Genomic DNA, 14,482 nt, shown 5'->3' on the forward strand with positions numbered 1-14,482 from the left:
TAGCTTACAGCTCCAGTTAATAATTCCTGGGTGTGACAGTGTTTCAACCTACAAACTCCTTTGGAAATCCTCTAGCCTGCCTGAATAGGTTTTTCCGGCCACGTGTGATTGTTCAGAGCCTCCCAACTGTGAGAGGCAGGAGATGTTCTAAACTGTCTAAACACAGATTCCTTTGAGTAGTTCAAAGATTGATTAGAAATTGTATTGGTGAAGGGTTTTTCACTTATTGGGCCAATGTTTGCTGCTAAGTCTCCATACTCCTTACCTACTGTGTCCTTGGCAGTGTATTGATTGATATAATGGGTGTATAGAAATGTAAGTAGTAGCCTCAATGTTTGTAACCTTGGACCCTTGAGTTAATTCTTTTCTTGATTGAGCCCACCTCACCTTTGCCCTATAGGAATGCAGCTTTGTCCAATGCTTTTTTGGAGGCTGGTGCCTGACTTTGGAATAATCACCTTTAGAGAAAGATAAGTTTCTTAAAATGTTAACAGGCCTCCTGGCCAGAAGATGATGTAATTCACCTGAACTTTTGCATATGATAAGTTTGAAAGCCTGGCTTCGATTAGGACCAGGAACTGCAGTCCTTGCATGACTCCCCCCCTTCCCCCATTATCCTCTATGCACAACTTAAGGTATAAAAACTACTTTGGAAAATAAAGTGCGGGCCTTGTTCACCGAAACTTGGTCTCCCCATGTCGTGCTCTCTCTCAAATTCTGGCTGAGTCTCCATCTGGAGCGTGGAACCCGCCATGCTTGCTAATTATGCTGGGCTTCTAAGATCCGACCGGGGAGGCCTCAGTGTCTCCTCTCCTTCGGGAGAACGGAAGGACGCCTGCGGCGTACGTAAGTGGTGCAAACTTCTTGTCTTGAAGTTTTATTGGTCTCCCGCATAAACCAAGCTACTCAGCCTCTTTTCTCCACTGAATTTTCCTACTAAGCTATCCTCATTCTATTACTCTTTATATCTTTGATAAATATTTATAAATAAATAGGTCGCCAACGCCGTCCCCACTTCGAATACCCTGGATCAGCCGGGGCTGGACCCCGGCACTGCCCCCAGAGGCGTAGGTCTCTGGGGTTGGACTCTCAAGACAATCAGGACTGAAGGTGCCCAGGGGTCCCCACACAAGCTCCTGTCCTAATTACACCTGAGGAACCCTGGGTATTAATAATTGTGGGTGGCCAATCCGTCGATTTCCTTTTAGATACTGGGGCAACTTACTCTGTGCTTACTGAAGCCCCTGGCCCACTTTCTTCCCAATTCACTTCCTTAATGCGACTGTCTGGACAAGCCAAAAGGTATTATTTCAGTTGTTCTTTATCTTGCAACTGGGATTCTGTGCTATTTTCATAAGTGTTTCTGATCCTGCCAGGATCTCCCTCACCCCTTTTGGGGAGGGATATACTGAGCAAGGTCTATGCCTCTGTTTTCATGAATATGGAGCCCTCCCTTTCTCTCCCTTTAGTTGAACAAAATGTAAATCCTAGAGTATGGGCTGATGGAAAATCTGTGGGTCGAGCACGAAATGCTATTCCTGTAGTTGTCAAGCTCAAAGACCCGCACTGATTTGCACATAAGAAGCAGTATCCACTGAAACCTGAGGTTATGGAAGGGTTAAAACCCATCATCGAAAATTTAAAGGAGCAGGGACTATTAATTCCCTGTAACAGTCCTTGCAGCACTCCTATTTTGGGTATAAAGAAATCAAATGGTAAATGGAGACTAGTTCAAGATTTACGTATAATAAATGAGGCTGTAGTTCCTTTACACCCCGTGGGGCCTAATCCTTATACTCCATTGTCTGAAATTCCTGAACGAGCCAAATATTTCTCAGTAGTTGATTTAAAAGATACCTTCTATTCAGTGCCTTTGGTGGAAGAAAGTCAATTTCTATTTGCCTTTGAAGACCCTACGCAGCCAGCTTCTCAGTTAACCTGGACAGTTTTGCCTCAGGGATTTCGTGACAGTCCTCACTTATTTGGACAAAGTTTGTCATGGGATCTACAAAACTTTAATAGCTCTGAAGCGGTGGTGTTACAATATGTAGATGATATTTTGCTCTGTGCTGAGACAGAGGAAGCTTGTTCGCGAGCCTCAAAAGATTTCTTAAACTTCCTGGCAGGCTGTGGTTACAAGGCATCAAGAGAAAAGGCTCAGCTTTGTCAACAATCGATTAGATATCTGGGCCTAATCATATCAGAAGGGACTAGGGCCATAGGCCCTGAGAGAATTAAACCTATACTAAATCATCCCCTGCCTATGACTTTAAGACAATTGAGAGGATTTTTGGGAATCACAGGTTACTGTCCCATTTGGATTCCGGGTTATGGGGAACTTGCCCGGCCTTTATATAAACTTATAGCTGAAACTCAGCAGGCCCAAACGGACAAACTGGTTTGGTCTCCAGAAACTCAAAAGGCTTTTAAGGTTCTTCAGACTGCTCTCCTGCAAGCTCCAGCTCTGAGCTTGCCCACAGGGTCAGAATTTAATTTGTTTGTCACTGAAAGAAAAGGTATGGCCTTGGGAGTTTTGACACAACCCCGAGGGCCTCACCAGCAACCTATTGCTTATCTAAGCAGAGAATTAGGTGTAATTTCACGTGGGTGGCCCCACTGCCTAAGAATAATTGGGGCAGTGGCTTTATTAGCACCTGAAGCTTTAAAAATAATTAATGGTTGAAACCTTGCTGTACTGACTTCCCATGATGTGAGTGGAATCTTAAATTCTAAGGTTAATATTTGGATGACAGACAGTAGGCTTCTTAAATATCAGTCACTGTTGTTAGAAGGACCCATAACTAAGCTTAAAGTTTGTGGAAATTTAAATCCTGCCACTTTCCTTCCTGAGAAGGAAAATGAAACACCTGATCACGATTGTTCCCAATTTCTAACTTTAAACTATGCAACTCGGGAAGATCTAATGGATACCCCTTAGACAATCCTGACCTGGAAATATTTACAGATGGCAGTTCTTTTGATCAGGATGGGGAGCGTAAAGCATGTTACACTGTGGTGATGGCTGAACAGGTTTTAGAAGCACAATCTCTCCCCCAGGGAATCAGTGCTCAGTCAGTGGAGCTTGTGGCTCTGACCCAAGCTCTAGAGTTATGCAAAGTCCAGCGAGTAAATATCTACACCGATCTAAGTATGCTTATTTGACTTTACATACTCATGCTACAATATGGAAAGAAAGGCAGAACAGCGACAGGAGAACCTATTAAGCATTTCAGAGAGATCAATCAATGAGAGTTCAATTATTATGCATCAAAATCTGAATAAAACTATTTTTATATGAAATATGTAATATTGTATATATCATATATGAAACCCTTGGGGTAGATTTCCTTATAGGAAATATGAACTATCTATATTTCACATATGATTTTGAGTGCTATATGGAATTTTCTGTTTCATGTTTTGAAATTTGACACCAGATATTCCTACATGGATTAGGAAATTCTCAATTTCACATATGACAAAGTGCAGATTTTAGGACATGAAATATGAAATTCTCTATATTTCATATACGAAAATCTTGTTACAAATTTTCCAATCTGAAATACAGAATTTTCTGTATTTCACATATGTAAATATGGACACAGGTCTTTCTGCATGAAATATGTAATTTTTCATATTTCATTTATGAAAATCTGGATGCAGATTTTCTAACATGAAATATAAAAATCTTTACATTTCACATATCAAAATATGGTCATAATTTTTCTTTCTTTTAATTAATTAATTAATTTTAATTGGAGGCTAATTACTTTACAATATTGTAGTGGTTTTTGCCATACATTGACGTGAATCTGCCACGGGTGTACATGTGTTCCCCATCCTGAACCGCCCTCTTACCTCCCTCCCCTTCCCCATCCCCTGAACCGCCCTCCTACCTCCCTCCCCATGACCTCAGAGTCATCCCCATGCACCAGCCCTGAGCACCCTGTCTCATTCATTGAACCTGGCTTGGCGATCTATTTCTCATGTGATAATATACATGGTCATAGATTTTCTAATGTGAAATGTGGAATTTTTCACCTTTCTCATTTGAAAATCTCTGTTGATTTTCCTTCACGAAGTATGGAATCCTTGATATGTAACATTTGAGCAATTTGACATCAATTTTCCTACAAGAAATAATGGAATTTTCTGTTTCACATATGAAAATCGATCCTGCTTGAGATATGAAATTCTCTGTATTTCACCAAAAAAATTTGAGTAAAAGTTTTCAAAAATGAAATGTAGAATCCTATATATTTCACATTTTGGAACAGATTTTCTTATGTGAAATACGAAATCTCAGTATTTCACTTATGAAAGTTTGTGGACAGATTTTCACACATAAAATATGAATTTTCTATGATTCAGAAATTATAATCTGGGCAGAATGTTTGAATATAGAATCCTCTATATTTCCTCTGTGAAAATCTGGTCACAAATTGTCCTAATAAATATGGAATTCTCTGTATTTCAATTATGAATACATAGGTAAAGATTTCCCTGCATGAGATATGGAATAATCTATATTCACACATGAAAATCTAGGAGCCAATATTTCTACATTAATTGGGTAATTCTCTACATGAACATTTGAATTCTTCATTTTGATTTTCCTATATAAATATGAAAATCTGTATTTTCACATATCAAAATCTGGATGCCAATTTTCCTGCATGTAATATGACATTCTCTATATTTCTTTTATGAATATCTGGGTGCAGTTTTCCTACATGAAGTGTGAAATTCTGTATATTTAACATTAGAAAAGTTGGATGTTTGTTTTCCCACATTAAATGTGAAATTCTCATTATTTTCAAGATCTAAATCTGAGCACAGATTTTATGACATAAAACAAGTAACTATTTTTCACATCTGAAAATATGGGTGCAGTTTTTCCTGCATGAGGTATGGAATTATGTCTATGTCACCTTTGAAAATCATGGCACAAATTTTCCCCACATTGTTGCATGCAGAAAAATCTCCTTGCAAATTTAAATGTGTGAAATATAGAGAATTCCATATTTCAGGGAGAACCATCTACACCTAGGTGTCAATCACAACTCTTTGCAACATCATGTCCAACTCTTTGCAACACCATAGACTGCAGCCCTCCAGGATTCCCTGTCCTTCACTGTCATCCACAGTTTGCTCAAACTCATGATCAGTGAGTCAATGATGCCATCCAACCATTACACCCTCTGCTGTCCCCTTCTTCTCCTGTCTTCAGCATCTTTTCCAGTGAATCAGCTCTTCACGGAAGATAGCCAAAGTATTGGAGTTTCAGTTTCAGCATCAGTTCTTCAGATGAATATTCAGGGTTAGTTTCCTTTAGGATTGACTGGATTGAACTCCTTTCTGTGCAAGGGACTCTCAAGAGTTATTTTCAGCACCACAGTTCCAAAGCTTCAGCCCTTTGGCACTCAACTGTCTTTACAGTCAAACTCTCATATCGGTACATGGCTAACTGAAAAAAAAAAAAAAAAAAACCAAACCACAACATGCTCTGACTATATGGCACTTCGGCAGCAAAGTGATGTATCTGCTTTTGAATACATTTTCTCTAGATTTGTCACAGCTTTTCTTCCCAGAAGCAAGGGTCTTTTATTTTCATGGCTATAGTCACTAAAGAAGCTAAAGGCAAAAGATAAAAGGAAATATATTCCCATTTGAATGCAGACTTCCAAAGAATACCAAGGAGAGGTAAGAAAGCCATTCTCAGTGATCAATACAAAGAAATAGTGGAAAACAATAGAATAGGAAAGACTAGAGATCTCTTTAAGAAAACTAGACATACCAAAGGAATATTTCATGCAAAGAGGGGCACAATAAAGGACACAAATGGTATGGACCCAGCAGAAGGAGACGATATTAAGAAGAGGTAGCAAGAATACCCAAGAGAACTATACAAAAAAGATCTTCATGACCCAGATAACCACGATGGTGTGATCACTTACCTAGAGCCAGACATCCTGGAATGCAAAGTCAAGCAGGCCTTAGGAAGCATTACTGCTAACAAAGCTAGTGGAAGTGATGGAATTCCAGTTGCTGCTGCTGCTAAGTCACTTCAGTCGTGTCCAACTCTGTGTGGCCCCATAGACGGCAGCCCACCAGGATCCCCCATCCCTGGGATTCTCCAGGCAGGAACACTGGAGTGGGTTGCCATTTCCTTCTCCAATGCATGAAAGTGAAAAGTGAAAGTGAAGTTGCTCAGTCGTGTCCGACTCCTAGTGACCCCATGGACTGCAGCCTACCAGGCTTCTCCATCCATGGGATTTTCCAGGCAAGAGTACTGGAGTGGGATGCCATTGCCTTCTCTGGGAATTCCAGTTAAGTTATTTCAAATCCTACAAGTTGATGCTGTGAAAGTGCCACACTCAATACGCCAGCAAGTTTGTAAAACTCAGCAGTGGCCACAGGACTGGAAAAGGTCAGTTTTCATTCCAATCCAAGGAAAGGCAATGCCAAAAATGTTCAAACTACCACACAATTGCATTCATCTCACACGCTAGCAAAGTAATGCTCAAAATTCACCAAGCCAGGCTTTAATATTATGTGAACTGTCAACTTCCAGATGCTCAAGCTGGATTTAGAAAAGACAGAGGAGCCAGAGATCAAATTGCCAACATCCACTGGATCATCAAAAAAGCAAGAGAGTTCCATAAAAAATCTCCTCCTGCTTTATTGGCACAGCCAAAGCATTTGACTGTGCGGATCACAACAAACTCTGGAATATACGTAAGGAGATGGAATGCCAGACCATGTTACCTGCCTTTTCACAACTCTGTGTGCATGTCAGGAGGCAAAAGTTAGAACCAGTCATGAAACAGCAGACTGCTTCCAAACTGGGAGAAGGGTACATCAAGGCTGTATATTGCCACCCTCCTTATTTAACGTATATGCAAAGGATATCATGCAGAATGCCAGTCTGGATAAAGCAAAAGCTGGAATCAAGGTTGCTGGGAGAAATATCAATAACCTTAGATATTCAGATGACACTACCTTATGGTAGAACACAAAGGGGAACTAAAGAGCCTCTTGATGAAAGTGAAAGAGGAGTGTGAAGAAGTTGGCTTAAAACTCAGCTTTCAAATTACAAAGATCATGGCATCCAGTCTCCCATCACTTACTGGCAAACAGATGGGGGGAAAAATGGAAGCAGTGAGATACTTTATTTTGCAGTTCAGTTCAGTTACTCAGTCGTGTCCGACTCTGTGACCCCATGGACCTCAGCACGCCAGGCTTTCCTGTCCATCACCAACTCCCAGAGTTGACCCAAACCCATATACATCGAGTCGGTGATGCCATCAAATCATCTCATCCTCTGTCGTCCCCTTCTCCTCCTGTCCTCAATCTTTCCCAGCATCAGGGTCTTTTCCAATGAGTCAGCTCTTCACATCAGGTGGCTAAAGTATTGGAGTTTCAGCTTCAGTATCAGTCCTTCCAGTGAATATTTAGGACTGATTTCCTTTAGGATGGACTGGTTCGATCTCCTTGCTGCCCAAGGGACTCTCAAGAGCCTTCTCCAACACCACAGTTCAAAAGCATCAATTCTTAGGTGCTCAACTTTCTTGATAGTCCAACTCTCACAGCCATACATGACCACTGCAAAAACCATAGCCTTGACTAGATGGACCTTTGTTGACAAAGTAGTGTCTCTGCTTTTCAATATGCTGTCTAGGTTGGTCATAACTTTCCTTCCAAGGAGTAAGCTTCTTTTAATTTTATGGCTGCAATCACCATCTGCAGTGATTTTGGAGCCCCCAAAAATAAAGTCTGACACTGTTTCCACTGTTTCCCCATTTATTTGCCATGAAATGATGGACCGGATGCCATGGTCTTAGTTTTCTGAATGTTGAGCTTTAAGCCAACTTTTTCACTCTCCTCTTTCACCTTCATCAAGAGGCTTTTTAGTTCTTCCTCACTTTCTGCCATAAGGGTGGTGTCATCTGCATAGCTGAGGTTATTGATATTTCTCCCAGCAATCTTGATTCCAGCCTGTGCTTCTTCCAGCCCAGCCTTTCGCATGATGTACTCTGCATATAAGTTAAATAAGCAGGGTGACAATATACAGCCTTGACGTACTCCTTTTCCTATTTGGAACCAGTCTGTTGTTCCATGTCCAGTTCTAACTGTTGCTTCCTGACCTGCATACAGATTTCTCAAGAGGCAGGTCAGGTGGTCTGGTATTCCCATCTCTTTCAGAATTTTCTACAGTTTATTGTGATCCACACAGTCAAAGGCTTTGGCATAGCCAATAAAGCTGAAGTAGATGTTTTTCTGGAACTCTCTTGCTTTTTTGATGATCCAGCAGATGTTGGCAATTTGATCTCTGGTTCCTCTGCCTTTTCTAAAACCAGCTTGAATGTCTGGAAGTTCACGGTTCATGTACTGCTGAAGCATGGCTTGGAGAATTTTAAGCATTACTTTACTAGTGTGTGAGATGAGTGCAATTGTGCAGTAGTTTGAACGTTCTTTGGCATTGCCTTTCTTTGGGATTGGAATGAAAACTGACCTTTTCTAGTCCTGTGGCCACTGCTGAGTTTTCCAAATTTGCTGGCATATTGAGTGCAGCACTTTCACAGCATCATCTTTCAGGATTTGAAATAGCTCAACTGGAATTCCATCACCTCCACTAGCTTTGTTCTTAGTGATGCTTCCTAAGGCCCATTTGAAATTCCAGGATGTCTGGCTCTACGTGAGTGATCACACCATTGTGATTATCTGCTTCATGAAGATATTTTTTGTACAGTTCTTCTGTGTATTCTTGCCACCTCTTCTTAATATCTTCTGCTTCTGTTAGGTCCACGCCATTTCTGTCCTTTGTGAGCCCATCTTTGCATGAAATGTTCCCTTGGTATCTCTACTTTTCTTGATAAGATCTCTAGTCTTCCTGTTCTATTGTTTTCCTCTATTTCTTTGCATTGATCACTGAGAAAGGCTTTCTTATCTCTCCTCACTATTCCTTGGAACTCTGCATTCAAATGGGTATATCTTTCCTTTCCTCCTTTGCTTTTCGCTTCCCTTCTTTATTTTGGGGGAGCTCCAAAATCACTGCAGATGGCAACTGTAGCCATGAAATTAAAAGACGCTTGCTCTTTGGAAGAAAAGCTATGACCAACATAGACAGCATATTAAAAAGCAGAGACATTACTTTGTTGAAAAAGTTACATCTAGTCAAGGCTATGGTTTTTCCAGTAGTCATGTATGGATGTGAGAGTTGGAGTATAAATAAAGCTGAGTGCCAAAGAACTGATGCTTTTGAACTGTGGTGTTGGAGAAGACTCTTGAGAGTCCTTTGAAGTACAAGGAGATCCAACCAGTCAATCCTAAAGAAATCAGTCCTGAATATTCATTGAAAGGACTAATGCTGATGGTAAAACTCCCATACTTTGGCCAACTGATGTGAAGAAATGACTCATTTGAGAAGACCCTGATGCTGGGAAAGATTGAAGGCAGGAGAAGGGGACAACAGAGGATGAGATGGTTGGATGGCATCACCGACTCAATGGATATGAGTTTGAGTAAGCTCCGGGAGTTGGTTATGGATTGGGAAGCCTGACGTGCTGAAGTCCATGGGGTGGCAAAGAGTTGAACACCATTGAGTGACTGAATTCTACTGTAGCCACTGTCCCCGGTAATTTTGGAGCCCAAGTAAACTGTCACTCTTTCCATTTTTACCCTTTCTATTTTCCTAAGTTCTGCTAGATTTTGTCCTGTCACATCTTGTACACTATGTCCAAACTTGCCTATTACTCCAGCTATCTCTTGACTTCCTGCCTTTGCATTTCAGTCCCCTATGATGAAAAGAACATCTTTTCTCAGTGTTAATTCTAGGTCTTGTAGGTCTTCATAGAAACTTTCAAGTTCCCTGGTGGCTTAGATGGTAAAGAATTGAAATGCAGAGGCTTTCATTTTTCATATAGGAAAATATGCACTCAGATATTCATGTGAAATATAGAGAATTCCACATAACCTGTAGAAAAATTACCCATCCTAAGTTTCAATTGCAAAGTATAAAGAATTTCATCTTTCATATAGTATTAGCACCTAGATTTTCACATGTGAAATATAAAGAATTCCATACTTGATGAATGTCAGTGCCCAGATTTTCATTTGTGAAATATAGAGAATTCAATATTTCATGAAAGAAAGTCATGACCCAGATTTTCCTAAATTCCATATTTCACAGAGGTAAATTTGTGCCAAGATTTTCATGTGTGAATATAGGGAATTCCATATTTCATACAGGGGAACTACATGCATATTTTCCTATGAATTATACAGTTCCATTATTTCACACAGGAAAGTTTTGCCCACATATGTATTTATGACATAGAGAGAATTCTGTATTAATGTATTAAAATTACCCTTGGATTCTATTATAAGAAATACAGAAAATTCCATATATCATGTGGGAAAACTGGCATCCAGATTATCTTGTGTTAAACATAGAGAATTCCATATTCCATGTAGGAAAATCAGCACCAGAGTTTAATACGTGAAATAGGAGAATTACGTATTTCACATCTGAAAGTCTGCACCCAGATTATCACATACAAACTATAGAAATTTTGATTATTCATACACATAAAATACTACATATTTTGAACAGGAAATATACTAGTGGTAAAGAAGCTGCCTACTAATGCGGGAGAGACAAGAGAGGCGGGTTCAATCCCGAGGATGGAAATATCCTCTGGAAAGGGAAATGACAATCCACTCCAGTATGCATGCTTGGGAGAATCCCTGTGGTCAGATAGGCCCTGCAGGTTACTGTCCATGGACTCGCAGAGAGTTGGACAGACAGAGCACACACATGCACATGCTATAGTCAATGAATGAGTTATAGAAAATAGAATACTTCACATAAGAAAATCAGCTTCCAGGTTTTCATATATGAAGTAATGAAATTCAATCTTATGTATATGAAAATATACCCCAACATTCATATATAATATTGTATATTTCAAATTTTATACATGAATGCTAGGCAATTAATGTAGGTAGCATAACAATGATTTCTGGCACTTTGGGACATAAAGAAGGAAGGAAAAAGTTGCCCACCTGGAAATTAGTAATGCTGTACATACAGCAAATACCTTAGAAGTTCATTTCTCTCCAATTGTGCCAGTGTGTGCCACACTCAGGAAGGGAGGGTCCTGGCTGTTGGGCTGTTTCTAGGCAGCACTGGCCAAGGACATTCACCTGTTTCCCTCGCATGTGTGGAACAAGTCTCCAATGCAGCAGGCTTTCTTTCTGGGCCTCCTCCTCCCAGTCTCTGCCTTTCTCCAAAGGAAATTGCCCTCTTCACAATCCCAGGTCCTGTCCTAGCCACATCCTCCATTCTACAATCCAGCCCATGTCCCACAGACTGAGGGGTCCAAAAGCAGTGGTTTTAAAAGCCCCACCCCCACTTGACTTACTCCAGGTGACTCCTCAAACTCTTCATACCCACTTCCTGGTAGAAACACAAAAACACAGCAGAAATTGTGAATTTGTTTATGTCTCTTGAGGTAATTTCGGATTTCTGGAACCACCATCCTGAATTATCACTGGCCATCATTTCTACATTCAGGTCCTGAACAGGGACACCATGAAGATACACTGTCCAGTCCCATCTGGCCTGTGGGCACCTTGTACCTCCTCTTCTGATTTATCCACATCTCACATGTGGTCACCTTCACCGCTGCACCTGCAGTGGGCTGGACACACACACACAGAAACACACACAAGCACAGGTGACACAAACATGCATGTACACACATATATGCGAGGCACAGGGACACAAATGCAAACAGGGAAATCAGGTGTCTCAGTAGCTGAGGACAGCTGTGTCCAACAGTTTAGGAGATAGTCAGCAGGCACCACATCCTGCCATTTTGGGATACCCCTCCCCACAGCTCTTCAGTATTATCCCCAACCAGCCTGAAGATGTTTCCAGTGCTACCTCTGTGGGGGTGGTGAGAGGCCAAGCAGTGGATATAGAAATTCAGAGAAGACCCCAAAGTCAGCACAAAAATGCAATGAAACACCAGAGAGAAAGCCCTACCAAAGAGGGGCTGGAAGGAAGAGCCAGGGGATCTCAATCTCAATGAGCAGCAGAACGCCTGGGAGTGGCAAGCCCCAGGGAAGGATGATTCTGACAAAGGTGCTTAATTCATCCTGCCTCTATCAGAATCACCTAGGACTCCCATGCTGTAACCACAGCTGCTTTGAGTGAGACTTTGTTCACTCATGCACACATTAAGTCCCCAAGCCTCCAGTCTCAGCCTGTCACTTGCTACTTGCCTGACACAAATCCAAGCTCCACAGCCATCATGCATGAGCCTGAGCATCCCCATTTGTGAAAAGACAGTGTCCTGGCATCTACATAGCTGTCCCTTCAGGGCCCACCTCCTCATAATCCATGTTTCTGTCAGTTACCTCTCATGGCATGGATCTTCCCCCTGGGGTAGTACTGCAGGGGATCAAACCACAGGACTTCACTGATGATTTACTGGCAACACAAGCGAGGTCAGCATAGGGCTGACCAGACCCCAAACCCTTCTGTGAGCAGCCAAGAACTCCATAGTCAATCACCAATTTGGAGGAGGCTCAGTGCGACCCCACCTCAGCAATGCTCAGTCAGCTGATAGCCTTATGGGAGTCCTCTGACAAAATTCCTTTTCTCTTTCTCTTTAACTTTCCATTTAATTTTGAGGTGTCTTGGATTGCATCTATGATCATCCTTATGGGACCCTCTGTTCTTTCTCTACCTGGATATCTAAGTTTGTTTCCGTCTTCAGGCTTTGGGACTTTTCAGCCATAATTGTATCTATATATTATCAACTGCTTTTTCTCTCTCCACCTCTCTGAAACCCCCAATATTGGAATGTTTTTGCCCTTGATGTTGCCCCAGAGATCCCTTAAACTGTTCTTAATTTTTAAATTTGTTCATACTTTTGTTGTTCTGATTGGGCTTATATAGTTTTCTTTGTCTCAAAAGAGGTGTAAGAAAATGCATGGGTAATAATATTTTTCTTCAGCTCTACACATCCAACAATATGGAGTAGGAAATGGCAACCCACTCCAATTTTCCACCTGGAAAATCTCATGGACAGAGGAGCCTGGTGGTCTACACTTCAGGGGTTGCAAAGATTTGACAAGACTGAGCAAACATACACACTTCTAACCTAGGGTAAGATTCAAAAATGTTCTCTTTCTTTTCTGATAGGACATCATGTGGTTCACACTGAATGGCTAAGCCTTTTCATAAGTTATCTCTGTGCATCTTTTGAAGATTACGGGCTATTTCTTTTCCCTAAGAAACTAAACAAACAAACAAAAAACTTCTCTGTGGAGAGTGTTGTGCTTCCTTTTCTCCATCCACATTTTGGAATCTCTTTCCTGTTACCTGAAATAAGGATTTCTATCCTGTCTTGCTTTAGGGAGTCTGATCCATTAGAGGAGTTCTTTTTTCATTTGTGAATAATAACCTCTAACTTAACTTTTCCCTTGTCTAGAACAGTAAGGAGTAAAAAGGAAGGATCTGGGCCTAAGAGGAAATTATAATCTTTAGACTCACATATACCTCTTCCTTATCTAAGAGCAGGCTGAGAGTCACTTTTCTGAAGGATTCTTGTGTATTAATGAAATATTCCCAGCCTTTTAGTATATGTGTCTATTTCAGACTTCAATGAGATTGATAAGAGGTCATGAGGGTGATTACAATGGTCTCCTTGAGAAACATATAAGAAATACTGATGGAGGTATCTGGATGCTCAGGGGAAGATGGAGATGACGTTAGGAAGATGAAAGGATGGCCAGAGATGTATTTGAAGGTGTCAGAAACAATGAACTGGCCTGCTGGTTGCAATAGTAAAACAAAAGGGGATGGCCAATGAGGTCATAAGTAGTCCTGTCATGAGAGTAAGGAAGAAGTTGAAATGTATGGTTTATATTTGAGATTAAGCTGGATCATCACCTGTAGGCAGTGTATGTGATGAGGGGAGAGACATAACGAGAACTATCTGGAAGAAAAAGGGACTTATTGATTTCTAGGACAGATGAACTATTTGCAAGGGATGCTGATTTCTCATCAGAGCTTCCCTCACACTACTATGTCATCAGCCATCTCATGGCCTACTTTCCCATGGCCGTTTTTTACTTCCAACACTCCTCAAAAGCTTGGTTTATTTGTTCTTTTGTATTTTATCTGCCTTTACATTTACCTGAGAACCTCTGACATGGCATGAGGAATTACTATAAAGTTGGCCATATTTAGTAGCAGGAAGTCAATTAGCACAACTGATAAATTTGGAAAACTGAGAGAAAAGTCCTAATACAAAAATGTGACTTCAAATTAGTGCTATCTTTCTTTTGTATAAGTAGAGAAGTATGGAAAGAGAAAGAAAGTGAAAGCCCAGATGTGTGGTTATTATATGATCTTGTAGTTGAAATATGCCAAACAGAACAGTCTATACATAGGTGAGTTCTGACT

The 14,482-nt window shown here is 40.8% G+C and overlaps 1 long non-coding RNA gene across 1 annotated transcript in view; it reads left to right on the forward strand.

The window, feature by feature from the left end:
- The first annotated feature begins 205 nt into the window (after window positions 1-205).
- LOC129638823 (uncharacterized) overlaps window positions 206-14,482 on the forward strand; it is a 28,730-nt gene continuing 14,453 nt past the window's right edge. Inside the window, exon 1 of the long non-coding RNA XR_008708042.1 lies at window positions 206-846. This is a non-coding gene — a long non-coding RNA (uncharacterized LOC129638823). The remainder of the gene's footprint in view (window positions 847-14,482) is intronic.

This window comes from Bubalus kerabau, chromosome X (assembly GCF_029407905.1).
Source record: "Bubalus kerabau isolate K-KA32 ecotype Philippines breed swamp buffalo chromosome X, PCC_UOA_SB_1v2, whole genome shotgun sequence".
Taxonomy (NCBI): Eukaryota; Metazoa; Chordata; class Mammalia; order Artiodactyla; family Bovidae; genus Bubalus; species Bubalus kerabau.